At 36.1% G+C, this 17,332-nt stretch overlaps 1 long non-coding RNA gene and 1 other non-coding gene across 2 annotated transcripts in view; one reads left to right on the forward strand and one right to left on the reverse strand.

The window, feature by feature from the left end:
* Positions 1-229: 229 nt before the first annotated feature.
* Positions 230-17,332, forward strand: part of LOC114458373 (uncharacterized) — a 159,042-nt gene continuing 141,939 nt past the window's right edge. Inside the window, exon 1 of the long non-coding RNA XR_003673031.1 lies at positions 230-317. This is a non-coding gene — a long non-coding RNA (uncharacterized LOC114458373). The remainder of the gene's footprint in view (positions 318-17,332) is intronic.
* Positions 8,708-8,780, reverse strand: trnat-agu (transfer RNA threonine (anticodon AGU)). Its single transcript has one exon. It is a non-coding gene; the product is annotated as a tRNA-Thr (tRNA).

The following is a 17,332-nucleotide window of genomic DNA, read 5'->3' on the forward strand; positions in this document are numbered from 1 at the left end:
TGAAAACGTAATTGTAAGTGAAAAATGTAATTGAGCCCAACCCTGATCAACGTTAACGGTTTGATCCTTTTTGGTGTTTAGTTTGGTTTCCAGATTGATTGATTAATGGAACCTATTGTTAAATTAGATTCTAATAAAGCTACTGATTGGTTTCCTTCAGGTGGGGGAAAGCTACGAGGACACTGAGAGTGTGAACCATGAAGGTGGGATGGAGGTGGGACAGCTGTGATCATCTACTGTACAGCAGTTAGTGACTGAACTGATCAGCAGAATGGAGATCAATAACACCAATACACATGTCTGAATACATTTTTACTGTGGATATTGTGTATTTTTGATCTTTTATTACATCAACGTGGTGATTAATAGACTGTTAGAATGAATAAGAGTGTAAGTATTCATTATTGTTATATGACGTTCAGCGTAAGATGTGATATAAATGATAACGTTTGTGTTTTCATTTAAAAATCAATCATTTTTTTAAAGAATAATCAGTTCTTTGTATATTGTTTCTGTTAAATGACTGAATGTTGTTTTATAATGTGTTACTGACTGATTCTATGCACCATGTTAGTCTGTTTAAAACGTGCTGTCATACATGATATTACCATATTTGACATAACAATAAAAACTTTGTTGTAAATAACTTGTTCTCGTCCATTGAAATGTAGATAAAAAGCACCATGATTATTCCTAAATACAGCATTTTCCCACATGAACTCAAACTACACCAAGTACAGCTTCTTTTAAACAAACCAGTTCATCACCATTTTCAAAATGTTTCCAATTCCAAAACCTTCTGCTTTTCCACTAAATTCCTTAAACTGTGTCAAACTCATTTTAGTTCAGGGTCTGAAAACGGCTCAGTGTAATCTCAAGTGGGACACACATTTTTTGGAGCAAAAACCAGTAATTTCATCATTAATGTGTCTAAGTTTACACTTCTATGTTTAAATAATATGTAAAGTATGGAAGGCACAGACAATATTCAAGCAATAATTAACAGATATCAGTCCCTGCAGGATCTTCACTTTACATTTACTGGATTTTGTGACTAATTTTTATTTACATTCATAATATTGGTGAAATATTTTGAGGATAATTGCTGAATTTTGGAAAAATTTAGAATTCTTTCACCAAATTGTGATTAAAAGTGAAATAATGATGGGGAAACTGTAAACCCTGCAAATATTGTTGACTTTCCAATAGAATGGGCAACAACAAATGGTGATTGGAATGGAATGGTTACATGGTGACATCTGGGATGAAATCCAATCAGATTAAACTACGGACTAGTTGGGAAGGTCAAAAGGTCAAACCTCGGACCACAAAGAAGAGCAGATGTGTGGACAAACTTTATATTTGATATAAATGAGGGACAGACAGTACAAAGCTGTGTGTCAACAACAAGCCTGAAGCGACACCTGCAGGAGAATCAAAGTATTGCACTACTGACAGCTTTTATTCAAACTTTGAAACATTTGAAGACATTTCTTTCCTTATATTAGATCACATTCCTTAATGGTGTGGTCAGTATTTTTCTTTAACCATAATTGGGATTCCCAGTTGAAATGCTGAACAGTGAAATGATAGAAATGTATTATTTTATTACATTTAAATAGCTTAGAGTTGCTCATGCTCAGACATTAGCAACATAATAAAAATCAGATTTTAGTGTCATACATGTACATGCAGCTCTCTGTATCATTTTGTGTAACTTAATTGGACACAATTATCAGACTTTGTGTGTTTCTGTTGTTGTTTGTGTGTTTTTAAAGTTCTTTAGGGGATTTATTTTGACATTCAGTCTATTTTTCTCTCATTTTGTGTATTTTTGTTGTTCCTTTTGCTCATTTTTCTGTCATTCTGCCTATTTGTGCTGTTCTTTTGTGTGTTGTGTCCTTTTTTTTAATTTCCTTTTGCATTAAAACACTTCTTAAAATGACTTAAATTTCAAAAAAAACAAAAAAAACATTAGGAAATGATTTACAACATTTACTTTGTTTACAGATTACTTGGGTAGGTTTAGGGTAGGACAACCATCATCTCCCATTTTAGTTTATTAAATTATTTTACTAAAACCATGATAAAGCTGTTATTAAGTCAGTGATTCTCAACATGTGGCTCTTTATTATTTTAATAATGATTCCCCCAGATAATCTTTAAAGAGGGAAACTTTTGTAACCACTTTTTACCTTTTTTTTTGGACATTTTGCAACTTCCTTTGTCCCATTTTTGTCCCTTTTCCCAAAATGTTGATACTTTTTTCAGATTTACCTTCCTTTTGCCATTCCATAACACCTGTTTCCTTTTTGGTCATTTCTCTTTTTTTGGCCACTCTTGACTGCTTTTGGCCCATTTTAGTCACTTTTTCTTAATTTCTTGCCAAGTTTTTGCCACTTTTGGACCATTCTTTGCCACCTTACTCATTTTTTGTCACATATTCATCACTGTGAACTCTTTGTTTATCTTCTCAGAACAGCATCAAGTGATTGACTTGATCACCATTCAATCAATCTAACTGAACCAATCTGTTTTCAACAATGAATCCCTCTGTAAAAAGTGAGGAGATTAACTTTTGTTTTCATAGAAGTGTGGGTGTCGCATCCCCCTCATCCCTCACAGGTGAGACGTGTCTGGATTGTGTTTTAATTTAAAAAAGAACAATCATTTTAAAATGTATTTGTTTTTTTAATCAACTACATTTCAATGACCCCACATGGGATCACGACCCCAAGGTTGAAAAACCCTGTTATATCATTTCCATTATAATTGAGCTGTTTTCATGATTTTAAAATGCAATTATAAAGCCTTTTATTTTAATACTCATTTTTATTATTTTAATTTGTGCCATTTTTCCATGTTTTGGTGCCTTACTTGAATAAATTGCTGCATATTGTTGCCTTGCTTTGTTGGACAAATAAAAAAAATTGACTATTCTGAATAAATACAGTTTTAAACACATAAACAGTATTAACTTTATTGTTAATATTATTCCTTTAAGCCATGTTTGAGAGATATTTTGGACGTCTGCTACACTGAAGTCAGAGTTTCAAACCCAAAATGCAGAGTTCAGAAGGTCATTGAACGCAGCATGAGAGAGAGTAGATGACGTTGGTGCAGCAGCAGCAGCAGCACTGTCCATCAACTCTGGAGTGGACCAACCCTGGATGTCCATCAACTCTGTAGTGGGTCAACCCTGGATGTCCATCAACTCTGTAGTGGACCAACCCTGGATGTCCATCAACTCTGTAGTGGACCAACCCTGGATGTCCATCAACTCTGTAGTGGGTCAACCCTGGATGTCCATCAACTCTGTAGTGGACCAACCCTGGATGTCCATCAACTCTGTAGTGGGTCAACCCTGGATGTCCATCAACTCTGTAGTGGACCAACCCTGGATGTCCAACAACTCTGTAGTGGACCAACCCTGGATGTCCATCAACTCTGTAGTGGACCAACCCTGGATGTCGTTCTCAATTTGTTGCATAGTGAGAATCGTTTTTATTAAACCAGGGGTGTCAACCTCATTTCACATCAGGACCAGACATATAAAATATTTATCCGTATCTCCTTTTACAACCTAAACGTAAACCTAAATGAATGATTTCTGATACGTTTGACACTCTTGATTTTGTGGTTTTAAGCTCCACCCTCTGACCCCATTAATGTAATCAATAATAATTACTTTTATTTAAAACGTGCCTTTCAGGACACTTAAAAACACTACAATAAAAACAGGATAATAAATAATATTAATTTGTAGTGTACACATTAGTTTAGATGCATACTGTTGTTGCTGAGTCATGGTTTGAGTAGTAAATAAAATTGCATTGCCATAGTTAATTATATAATTATATAATTATAGATGCCATAATGTTTTCAGTCTTAATTTACAGTGTTGACCAATTTATACCAAAACTTGACAAATTTTTATTGCTCACCAACTAAATGGAGTCATGATTAATTCATTCAAAATAAATACTTTATAAACCGTTATAAAAAACAAACACCTGTGAGGGTAAAATTGATTTAGCACTAACCAATTCATCTGAATAACCTATAACATTTTTAATAAGTGGAAAAATGCTGAATCTTTAGTTTTTTGAAGAATTGTAAGTTTTACGACTTCCAAAGTTTACGATTTACAAATTTTCATTAGAATAATTAGGTGTAAACTACAAAACTAAGAGGGCAGTGTTCACCACAAACAATCATAGAAGTACTTGATCAATTATTCACAGTCAAACTCAAGCTTTAAAGAAGGCCAGCACATGGTGCAGAACCTTCTGAATCCAATTTCTCACAGCAACTGAATGAAGAGTGAAAATCCTCCTTATATAGTCCAGTCCAGCTGATTGTCAACAACTCACAGTCGTGCTCAACTCTACAGGTGCAGCAGATCTCCCTGATTGACATGATGAGCTGGACATGGCTGTGCACTTTGTACCAATCTGTAACAGTATGGTAAATCCCCCAATAGATCCCCTGGAATTATCAAACATTTTGGCCTCAGTAAAAGATAACCAACAATTTGATCTCATTTCACATTTTGTTGCTATTTTCCTGCATGGAAACATCAGTGACAGTGAAAGAATCTTGTCAAAAAATTGCAAAGATGGTGAAAGTTGCATTTTTTTTTACACTAGACAAATGTTTTGTTCAGACATTGATGCACTTTACCACCATGTAGACCCTTATTTGTGTGAATGTGGACAGAAAAACAGAAACAGACTTTATGAGGAGAACGATTAAAGACTCAGACTTTCTCAAATTCAGCCCAAAATAATACAAAAATCATGTACATAATGAAAATACTAGTTAATTACAGTGTTTAAGTGGATTAAATTAAAGCAGAATTAAGTGTTTACAAGATAGAGGAATTATTTAATTCAGAATTGAAGTTGGAATAAACCAGCCACCTAATTCAGATTTAAGTTTAAGTTGGGATTCAATTTGCATTAGGAATTAAATGTTTACAAGGTGAAATTAAAGAGGATTTAACTTTTATTCTGAATTAAAGAGGAATTAAAGCTCAAATGTAAACGTGGCCAGTGACAAAAAAAAAAATAAGTTGATTGAATAAAAAACGTACTGAGTAATAAGGACATTAGTGGAAATGTAAAATTATCCCCTAAAAATAATACTGAAGTAAAATTTCAGTACATTAACTAAATTTGTTCACACTGTATGTACTGTATATATATATAAATGTCTCTGGGGTCACTGGACATTAGTGGCTGTGGTTGTTGTGGTTGATGTTGAAGCAGGGCTGGTTAGGAGAGGAGCTGTCTGTCAGTGTGTCAGCTGACAGTGCACTTATCATTTCAGTTTTGGCTCTAATTATTGATTTATAATCTTATTATTTTTATTATTTTAATTTTATTTGTTGAAATAGAGGTTCCTGACAAAGTCAAAAAGCCTTGATCAATAAACACATGAATGTGACTCTTTTATGTATTTAAAAACTAAAAACTAGTCGGTGCTGACACTAACACAAGACAAAGGTTAAAGCGTTCTCTGGTGGTCGACTGCCTTTATGGTTAAACACATTGATGTTAAAAACAGCCAAATGAAACTGCACTGGCAGTGTTTTCAAATGTTCATTCACTTTCTTTGCATAGGTGCACTTGTGGAAACTGTGTAACCATGGCAACAGAGCCAGAAAACATCTTCTCCAGGGAGATACCACAGCTAATGTCAATCATTAGTTAATGAAATAGTAATGATTATTATCTGCTAGCCTGGCTCACTTATCTTTTCATTTTATGTATGTTACAAGAAGAATACATCAGCTTCTAAAGACACCTGCTTGTATGGTGGATCATCCAGGTCTGGTAGTAGTGTGTCTGAATGTGTTCTACCTGCAGAATGCATTCATTATATACAGTATATAGAGCACACTATGGACCTCTACAGCTATGGAGATAATATGTTTGAAATGAAAGACTGAAATCACACAAATCAATGTATAAACATGAAACTTTTATTGTTGATGACACACACAAGTCATCCAAAACACATTTTTACACAATATGTTGTGTTTTCAGTGGTTCTTGGTACTTGGCATAAAGAAGCTTTGTGAGCTGGTGTTGGGCTTTTTGGGTTCCTCTCCCTGCTTGTGTTGTCCTAAGAATAAGAACTGAGTTCCCAGACGACCAAGGACATTATGTGGGGTTCAGACCTGCCCTTGACTGAACCTGGACACATATCTGCCAACCACCTGCTGCTTCTCAGGTCTGTCAAACTGAGCAACCAGATCTACAGGGACGGGGATTGACATCAGCTGGGGCGGAGTCCTCCAAAACGTTTTCAAATAGGAGGTCTAGGAGCTGATCCACGTAATCTGTGATACAGAAAAGCACTTTATTATCTTTACTGTTTAAAACCTATGTTGTTGTGTTTTGATATCTAATGATGGTCCTAACTAATTTTTTTTTTTTTTTTAATTAAAAATGCCTCGCTATAGTCTTTTGATTTTGGGTGATTTTTGGTTTTTGTCATTTTTTGTGCCTTACTGCTTTCTAAGTCCTGTTTAAGTATGTGCATTATATTTGCAGTAGTTTTTATGGTGTAAAGATGGTCCTAACTCAATGTTTTTTTTTTTCTTTTTTTGAGAAAATATGCCTTGCTTTTGCCTTACATTTAATTTTGGGTGATTTTTGTTTTTTGTCATTTTTTGTGCCTTACTGCTTTCTTAGCCCTATTTAAGTATGTGCATTATATTTGCAGTCGTTATTTGGGTCTAATGATGGTTGTAACTCAATTTTTTTCTTTTGAAATTTAAAAAAAAAAAAAAATGCCCTCCTTTTGATTTTTGGTGATTTTTGTTTTTTGTCATTTTTTGTGCCTTACTGCTTTCTTAGCCTTGTTTAAGTATGTGCTTTATACTTGTAGTAGTTTTTAGGCTCTAATGATGGTCCTAACTCAATTTTTTGTTTTTTGAAATTTTTGAAAAAAAATGCCTTGCTTTAGCCTTACTTTTGATTTTGGGTGATTTTTGTTATTCGCAATTTTTTGGTCCTTACTGCTTTCTTAGCCCTGTTTACGTGTGTGCATTATATTTGCCATAGTTTTTAGGGTCTAATGATGATTCTAACTCAATTTTTTTTTTTTTAATTTTCAAAAAAAAAATGCCTTGCAATAGCCTTACTTTTGATTTTGGGTGATTTTTGGTTTTTGTCATTTTTATAATACTGAGTTCATGATACTGATTTCGCGATACGATTCTCTCACGATTTATTTTACAAAATGGGACTGTAGACAAATGATGACTAAAAAATATTCCTTTATTTTTGGGGGGGGGGGAAAACTAGAAAATACTGTACTATTTTCCTTTTATTTTTGATTGTTAAAAGAATCCATTGATAAACTATTCAAAACAATGCAATTGAACTAAAAATAAATCTTGAATGAAATAAATAAAGGAATAATACAAATGAAGAAGAAGCCTATTAATTTAAAATCTGGTTCTCTAGTAAACAATGCAAAACTACATAATAGTTCTTTTTCTTTTTAAAAGTGCAACTGAAAATGTATTTTGTGCCTTAACAATTGGACTTAAAAAAAAACACTCTGCACTGTCTCTTACGTCAGATTTGTTTGGACCAGCAGAGGGCGCTGGTAACCCAGTGGTCGGTTGGCATGCAGCTAATTTACCGGTGAAGAAGAGATGCTATGCTAGCAGACAGAGCTAATAGAAAAACGTGACTTTTAAAGATATTCACGTAATATTACAGATATTTTTTTGGGGCTAAAGGGGTAAGGAATCATTTATGAACATGTTTAAGAGTAGAAGGCGGCCAGAAAGAAAGTAGTAGCAGATTCTGCCCGCCTCCAACACCTCTGGAAGGATAAATAGATAGCGGCCTCTGCTGTTTAAAAAAAGTACTGCGATTAATTTTTCAGAGTATCGATGTGAACTGTGATACCTATGAATCGATTTTTAACTGCCTTACGATTAATCGTTACATCCCTAGTGATCATGAATTAAAATGATGGTATAATTATAATTTAAAAAATATGTTGCTGTTGTAATTGTATATACATTAGAAATGAGTTCAGATAATTTACATTGTAATAGTAATTGCCATGAAAAATCTATAAAAATTATAATTTAGTGTTAAACTGGGGAACCATGTTACAGTTCTATGTCCAGTTCTATATATACTGTATGTATTTTGAGCGATACTTTTGGGTGTGACCAATACTAGACTGAGTATTATGTGGCCCACGTCTGGTCCAAACCTAAAGCTAATAAATGATTGCTAATCAGGATGCAGCAAGTTAAATTTACTTAACAAGAAATATTGAAAAAATATGTTAAATCTTAAAATAAGAAGGTCCTGATAAATATTCTAAAGCGTTAAAATAAGCAGAAATGGATGATTATAAGATTAAATTACTTGAAATCAAACTTCCTACAGCACAATAATAAGTGAAATATACTGACTATAAACAAATTATTATCATTTTTTTAATTTTATTTTATTTTTTTAATTTTGCAAATGAAAGCTTTGGAACAAGAAGAAAACAACTAATCTAAGTAAAAACTGACTCAGTATTAGTGAAAAATGATTAAGCTGTTTCTTGATACAAGTTGACTCATTTTGAAGTGAACTTAAATCTATATTAAAACCAAGTTTTTGTTCTTAGAATAAACATCTTATCAGAATCACAACCAGTGATACACTCCACAGTCCAGAGAAGGCCTCAGTGAGAATTGAACTCACGACACCTGGTTTACTAGACCAGTGCTCTAACCACTGAGATATGAGGCCCTGTGTGTGATAGCATAGATGATTTTTCACATGGCAGATATACACCACACCACTTACATGTACAACTGGGCATCACTTTTTTTTAAGTTTTGGGGGCGGGGCTCTAGAAATCCATCTCATGGTGTAACTTTTTTCTCAATCAGCTCTCAACAAACACCCATGTATCTTAACCACATGCCAGTTGTGCTACAGTTGTTATATCATGCTTTAATTGTCTACTCACCACTTTCTAGGTGTTTTGAACCGTAAGCGCTTTAACTCGTAACCAGTGTTGTGTGAGTTACTGAAATAAGTAATGCGTTACTGCAAAAAATAACTTTTGAGTTACTTAGAATGAAAGAATGTATTATTTATTTTGGGTCATTTGTGTCCGTACAGCTTCATATTAGTGCTGTAATAATATAATAATCCACTGTTGATCAACTGTGCCCCTGTATTAACATTGTTTTGTATAAAAACCTCTGATAAATGAAATGTTACTGTATCCAACCCTACAGTTTATAATCATTTACATTAACAGAACTAAACTCTGCTCAGTATTAATCTTTACAAACACCAATCTGACTGAAACACTAAGTATTCTTTCAATACCAGTTTATTTATCTGAGACCAGCAGAAACTGTAAATATTACAAGGAATTGTGAAATAAATAACACACAAAACATCCTGAATATTATTAAAAATTAAAGTGGCTTCAGCATCATAAAACAGTTGTGTTTAGCCTTAGAATGTTCCCTTACAGGTTAAGTACAAAAACTAGCAATAATGTTCAACATAAACACAAAAAGCCTTCTAAAATAAATAAATGAAAGCAATCTGAATTAACATTAGGAATACATTTTGACCAACTCTGCTTTACAAAAACTGCCATAAAACAACCATAAATGATGTGCATATAAAGCACAAAACAGCTGCTCCAAAATTAAAACAGTATTTTTTCAGCCTTAGCACAGTAATGTAAAGTAAGCTGTGTGTATTCCAGGTGCACATTCTGCTGTTGAAAATGCTTATAAAAATAAATGTGGAAAAACAAATTCACAGCATTTTTCTCAACAGTCACAGTTCATTAAAATCCATACGCTGTTGTTTCGGTGCAGAGGCTTCCATCACATCCACCAATGTAGCGTTAGCTTAGCGCTTCACCGATGCATCGTTTGGAGACAAATGAGTAAAATAATACGCATATTTCCACTCTGAGAAGCTCGTCCTGCTCTCGCATTGACTCGCTATGATTGGTGCACGTGATGTAAACAGAAACATGCTGACAATGCTTCTTCTTCTTCTTCTTCTTGTTTTACCGTGGTTGGCACGGCGTCCAGCAAAAATATGTAGAGCCACTGTAAACAGGAAGTACACCGCAGCTAGCAAAGTAACGGACAAACGCAGCATAATGTAACGGTAACAGCGTTATTTCTTTAAAAAAATATTGCGTTACAGTACAAGTTACTGTAAAAAGTAACGCACTGCTCGTAACCATGTTTTTACAGCTTCATAGGTCAGTTAGCTCAGCTGGTCAGAGCGTGGTGCTAATAACGCCAAGGTGATGGGTTCAAGCCCCATACTGGCCAGATCTTAGCAGTTTGTAAATGAAAATGTTATTATGTATTATCTTATTGTTAACCATCTAACCATTAGAAACACAGCTTATTGGGTCATATTTCATCTGATCAACCAAATTCAAGGATTCACAGCCAGCAGAGACACTCTATGAGGTGTGTGTATTGTTCTTTAACATAAAGTTCTATATTTGGTCCTGTTTACTTTCTCACATGATTAAAAACCACATCATGCTTCACTTGAGGTGAATCTAGACCCACATTTTATAGAGGACCAGAGTCACTTGTTTGCTCCATACCAGAGTTCTAGTGAGCTTTCACATATCACAAACAGACCAGAACTATCAGAGGAAATGAAGCATGGTGCTGATCACAGAGGAATGTGTGAATGTTCAGCACAAGCAGCAGACACTAACTTATTCAGAGAATACATTCTAGAGAAGTTCATGTCTCCTTTGAGAACTGGAGGTAAGGAACCACTGATATACACTTTTTTCTGCAAAATACTCACAATTTCCAACAAGAATAAACAGAATTCTTCTTCAACACCTCAGACTGCTCCTTCCTGATATCATTTATTCTAAAATCAATCACAACATTCTTCACGTGTGGAAACTCTTCCTTCCAGGTCTGATACCATGTCATCAGGTAAACAAAGAACCTTTTACATTTTTGTTGATAATTATCTGAACATTTTTCACAGATTCATCTCCAATGATCAGCGTATGAGGATCCCTCTTTTTCTGATGTAGCTTCTGTTTTCCTGAAGCTCTCTCAGTCTTCACCATGCTGTTAGCTTGTGTTGTTCTCATTAGAACAGAACTCTTATTCATTCCCATTCACCAGTGAGGAAAATCTATTATCCACCTTTACATGGATCTGGGCTTGTGGTTCAGTGTGTCTTCTTCCTTTCACCGACCTCCATTTCTGTGTCTGAGCAGAAAAGTGAGTTAACCCTCTGTAGTCGATGGACGCGTCGCCGCATCCTGATCACATGACTGATTTAAGACAGCAGAATGACTAGATGCATCCTCACAGTGTCCATTTAAACTGTTAAAACTATAAACTAGTTTTTAAATGATCTTGATAGAACAAGTAGAACAATAGTTATGATAGATTAAAAACGCTGCACTTTTCCTGGTCATTTTTGTTGCGTTCAGTGTGTAAACGAAGAGTAAAAACGGGACGTTCTACCTTCTCTCACAAAGCAAAAGTGTTTGAAAGCAAAAAATACACCTCTTCCCTATTGGTGAAAAACACACATCAACCAATCAAAATGTGATGACAACTCATGACGTGTGGTTGCTGAGGAAGCGGTAAAGTGTGTGTGACGCGCTGCAGCGCTTCAGACAGAGCAAACAGAGACGATGAGGGACATGATGAGTGTCTTAGGAGGACGACTAAGTCGGTGAACCATCTTGTTTATAGAGGAAAATAAATGTTCTACTCTTATAAACAGCGCTACATAGAGGAGAGGACATGGAACATGTAACAGACTGATCTCAGCTGCTCAGGCAGCAGAGGCTCCGCCCCCTGAGCTGAGCCCTGCAGACAGAGGAGGCTGTGACTCTGAGGAAGGAGAACAGCAGGAGTCCAGATAAAGACACTGTCCTCCCATAGTGCAAAGGACCTGTGTCTAATGTTATGATACTGTTCATCATCACCCACTGGTTCAGAGACACAGATGATGGTCAAAAAGCCCCCAAAGGCAGACTGAAGTGCAGGCTCCGCCTCCAGGTGGACACTAGGTGATGGGACACACCAGGTATTGATGGAAAGACAATGAAGCCTATGAATGAAAACAAACTTTCTTGTAACAATGCTTATACACTGTCTTGTTGGTGTAAATCTACATGTCTAATAAACTTAAACCTACACCATCCTCCCAGTCCTGTTATTCTATACAGTACTTAACAGAAACCTAAAAGCTGCTTGGTCTAGTTAACCTCCTGAACAATGTACAACATATAATGGGATCCTGAAATTAGGACAGAGAGGAATAGAAGTGAGACATGATCATTGATGAATATTAAAATTAATAAATGACAGATTTAGTGATATTTTCATAGACTATTTATTCACCACATCAACACAGAATATTTCCTCATACATGGCAACCTTTAAAAAGTGAGAGAAGACAAAGAAAGAAATGTGAGAAAGAATAACACCTGATGGACATATGATCACAGTACTGGTATCTAGAAAATGTGGGAAAATAGTTGCGTCATCAACTCTATACAGTATTTACTTAGAGGAACCTCCTGAACAAACAATGAACAACATATGATGGGATCCTGAAAACAGGACACAGAGGAACATGAGATGAGATGAATAATAAAATGTATAAATTACAGATTGTGATTAAGTGATATTTTCACAGACTATGTACTCACCACATCAATAAACAGTCACCTTAGACCTCCACAGCAGTAACACAGACATGGCAACCTTTAAAAAGTGTAAGGAGACAAACAGAGAAAGGTGAGAAATAAACACCTGATGGACTTGATCAGATGATCACAGTATTGATATGTTCACTCTAGAAAAATAGCTGAATCATGTATTCTATACAGTACTTACTGAGAGGAAACAACGACAGGCTCCCAAAAATGAGTGACATCATCCTATAAGAGACAGTGAGAGGTTAAGGCTGGAAGAAAACAGCTGTTTGTATAAACAATACCTCATTCTTATATTTATTCCACCAAGTGTCTTATATATTAAGACTTATTAAGATGCACTAATTCTTATTCTTTACTTGTTTTTCTCTCAAGTTAGATACAAAACGTTTTCTCTGGACTGTACTTTGTGAAATGACAGTAAAGTTTAATCTAATGTTATCTGATACATTATAATGAGTGTTTTGATCATTATATTTTACCTCATCAGGCTACAAAATAACTTTCTCAACAGTTCACTCTTCTCAGCGACCCTGTAAATAAAACAATAAACATGCCTGTGGCACACATATAGCTACTCAAAGAGTAAACACACGTAAACAAAAAGGGGGCGGGCTCACATCACGCTATGGTAACCCACAAGGACAAAATGCGAAAAAAAAGTCCGAAAAAACTGTGGTGGGAAAAAAAAAAAATACATCTTTTTTTTTTAAACTCAAATTTGCAAAAAAAAATTTTTTTAAATATATTTTTATGTATAAATTCAATAAATCTTTTTTTTTTTTTTTTTGCCCAGCATGCACAGCTAGCTAAATTATAAAATGTCCTACTTCTAACGACTGATTGTGTTAAAGTTAACAAGCACAACAAAAATAAATGACACCCAATCTTGATTGATATCTGACCCAGGTAGACGACAGTTCATCACTTCTTAGCTGTAGTTCAGATTCCCTCCACTCTCACCTGCGGAGGCCGCGGGTCTCTCCTCCTCCTGTTTCCCCTTCCCCTCATCCACCTGACGACCACCTCCACCATCATCACCTGTGGGCTGTGGACGCTTCAGATGCTGCTGAAGATGAAGCTCCACCATAGCCATCAGCAAACATCTGTGTTATTTTCACACATTTGGCAACATCTGCCTGAAGAGCTTGTAGCTTTTTATGTCAAATTTAGAAATACAAAAATACACATAACTACATAAAACAAAAAAACTAAACAATATTTACACAAAAAGTACACAAAATGATAACAGAAATGCACAAAATGACTCAAAAAAACATACATTACAGAAAAATACACCAAACGACAACAAAAATATGAAATTGACTCAAAATACACAAAACTAAATATTTATACAAAAATACACAAAATGACTCCAGAATCACACTACAAAGGCATAAAATAATAATAATAATAATCATACAAAAAATGCACAAAAACACAACAGAAAGATATATAAAATACACAGAAAAAAACATACATTACAGAAAAATACACCAAACAAAAAAATATATAAAAATTAGTAAAGAAAAAAAACCAACAAACACATTTATCATGTTCATGTCCCATAGAATTAAACCAGGGAAATCGCACACGCTATTTTACTTTGCACCTGCAAATAAACCCATTTATAACACTAGAGAGTGCAGAGTATGTACAGTACACCTCTTTGTACATCCAACCTTCAAACACATACTCATTTGGACATAAATGATGACTCTACTAAAGCTCCAACTATATGAATACATACTTCCGATAGTCACTGTACTAGTTTCAATCAATCTTTATTTGTATAGCGCCAAATCATAACCAATGGTATCTCAAGGCACTTTACAGTAGAGCAGTCTTAAGGACGGACTCTTCATTTTATGGATACACACATATGCATATATACGTATATACACATACATATGTATCCCACACCCAACATGAATTCATCATGGCGGCAAGGAAAACCTTCTGTTAAGCAGCAGGAACCTTGTAAGGATCCCATTCCTATGATGAACAGCCATCCACGTTATGCTGTGTTGGGTGTGTGCAGAGAAAAGGGTGGAGACAGAGCCGCTGAGTCTCTGTAACTCCACACTGAGGATCCCACGGACCTGCAAGACAAAAGCCAGAAGGAGTACAGGAGCAAAACACACAAGGGAAGAAGCAGACATAGAGGGAGTGTTTGAAAGAGGAATGGGACCCTCTCCGGTCCCTCTCTAACCTAAATGACCTCTCTCTTAACGCCCTCTCCAACCTCTCTCCAACCGAGCATGCCAGACCCCCCCCCCCCGGCAGTCTATGCCTATTGCATCTTAATTATGAGCTATGAGCTGGTCCCTAACTAAAAGCTTTATCAAAGAGGAATGTTTTGAGCCTAACCTTAAAGGTAGAGAGGGTGTCTGCCCCCCGAACCGTGGTTGGTAGATGGTTCCAGAGAAGTGGGGCCTGATAACTGAAAGCTCTTCCTCCTATACTACTTTTAGAGATGAATGGAACAACGAGTAGTCCAGCATTTTGAGAGCGTAGTGTTCTGGGGGGATTGTATGGCACTACAAGCTCCTTGAGATAGACTGGTGCCTGTCCATTTAGGGCTTTATAAGTGAGAAGAAGAATCTTGAATTCTATTCTATATTTTATGGGAAGCCAATGCAGAGAGGCTAATACAGGAGTAATGTGATCTCTTCTCCTAGTTTTAGTCAGTACACGTGCTGCAGCATTTTGAACCAGCTGAAGTGTCTTAAGCGACTTGCTCGGGCAGCCTGCTAAAAGAGAATTACAATAATCCAGTCTAGAGGTAACAAAAGCATGGACTAGTTTTTCGGCGTCGCCCTGAGACAGGATAGATCTGATTTTAGCAATGTTACGGAGATGAAAGAAGGCAGTTCTTGAAGTTTGTTTTATGTGAGAGTTGAAGGATAAGTCCTGATCAAATAGAACCCCAAGGTTTCTAACAGTTGTGCTTTGTGCCAGAGTAATGCCATCTAGGGCAGTTAGGCTAGCATAGGTTTCTCTAAGGTGTCGCGGGCCCAGTACAATGACCTCAGTCTTGTCTGAGTTGAGAAGAAGAAAATTTTGGTCCATCCAGGCCCTAATGTCCTTTAGACAGGCCTCAAGTTTAGATAGCTGATTTGTCTCACCTGGCTTCATTGATACATACAGTTGGGTATCATCAGCATAGCAGTGGAAGTTAACAGAGTATTTTCTCATAACATTACCAAGGGGGATCATATAGATACAGAAGAGGATTGGACCTAGCACAGAGCCCTGAGGAACCCCGTAGCTTACTTTAGTGTACACAGAAGACCTATTATTCACGTGTACAAACTGGTACCTATCAGATAGGTAGGACTTAAACCAGTTTAGGGCAGTCCCTGTGATTCCAAGTAATTCCTCTAATCTCTCTAGTAGAATATAGTGATCTATAGTGTCAAAAGCTACACTAAGATCTAATAAAACCAGCACTGAGAGTCGTCCTTCATCTGAAGCCCAGAGTAGATCATTAGTTACTTTAACTAAAGCAGTCTCTGTGCTGTGTTGAGCTCTAAAGCCTGACTGGAAGTCCTCGAACAGGTTGTTGTTTTGAAGGAAGTCACAGAGCTGAGCTGCCACAACTTTCTCAAGAATCTTTGAAATAAAAGGAAGATTAGATATAGGCCTGTAGTTTGCTAAAGTGCTGGAATCAAGAGTAGGTTTTTTGAGAAGGGGTTTGATTACAGCTACTTTAAAGGACTGTGGCACGTAGCCTATTGATAGGGATATATTTATTGTCTCCAACAAAGATGGGCAGACTAGGGGAATAACTTCTTTAAACAGCTTAGTTGGGATCGGATCTGAAAGGCAGGTCGATGGTTTGGAGGATGAAATAATAGAGTTAAGTTCCTGAAGTCCTATATGTGTGAAACAGTTTAGGTTAGGCCTATTTACATTTAATGGTACAGCAGGCCCAGGTGAAGGCAGGGAGTGGCTAATTTTATCTCTAATCTTGTGAATTTTATCGTTAAAAAATGTCATAAAGTCCTCACAGCTGAGGGCTAGAGGAATCATGGGCTCAATAGAGCTCTGACTTTGTGTTAGCCTGGCTGCAGTGCTGAAAAGGTACCTCGGATTATTTTTATTTTCTTCAATTAGTGAGGAGTAGTATGTAGATCGACTATGTTGTAAGGCTGTCATGTATTTACTATGGCTTTCTTGCCAAAGTATTCGTGACTCCTCTGTTTTATTGGAGCGCCACATTCTCTCTAATTTACGGGTTGTTTGTTTGAGTGTGTGAGTTTCAGAGCTAAACCACGGAGCTTTCCTCTGACGTTTAATAGTTTTTGAGTCCAAGGTGGATTTTAGTAGACTAGCAGAGCTATCGACAAGCAGATCCAGTTGAGAGGGGTTATAATTAATATCATAGTTATTTATTGGATGGTGCACTGAGTTTAAGGCAGCAGGAATGGCCTCTTTAAATTTAGCCACAGCACTATTGGACAGATTTCTACTCGTAACTATTTTATTGCACAGTGCGAGATCCTCTAGGATGATGTTAAAAGATATTAAAAAGTGATCTGATAGCAGAGGATTTTCAGGGTAGACTTTTAGTTCATTAATATCAAGGCCATAT

The sequence above is a fragment of the Gouania willdenowi genome, unplaced genomic scaffold, assembly GCF_900634775.1.
Source record: "Gouania willdenowi unplaced genomic scaffold, fGouWil2.1 scaffold_10_arrow_ctg1, whole genome shotgun sequence".
NCBI lineage: Eukaryota > Metazoa > Chordata > Actinopteri > Blenniiformes > Gobiesocidae > Gouania > Gouania willdenowi.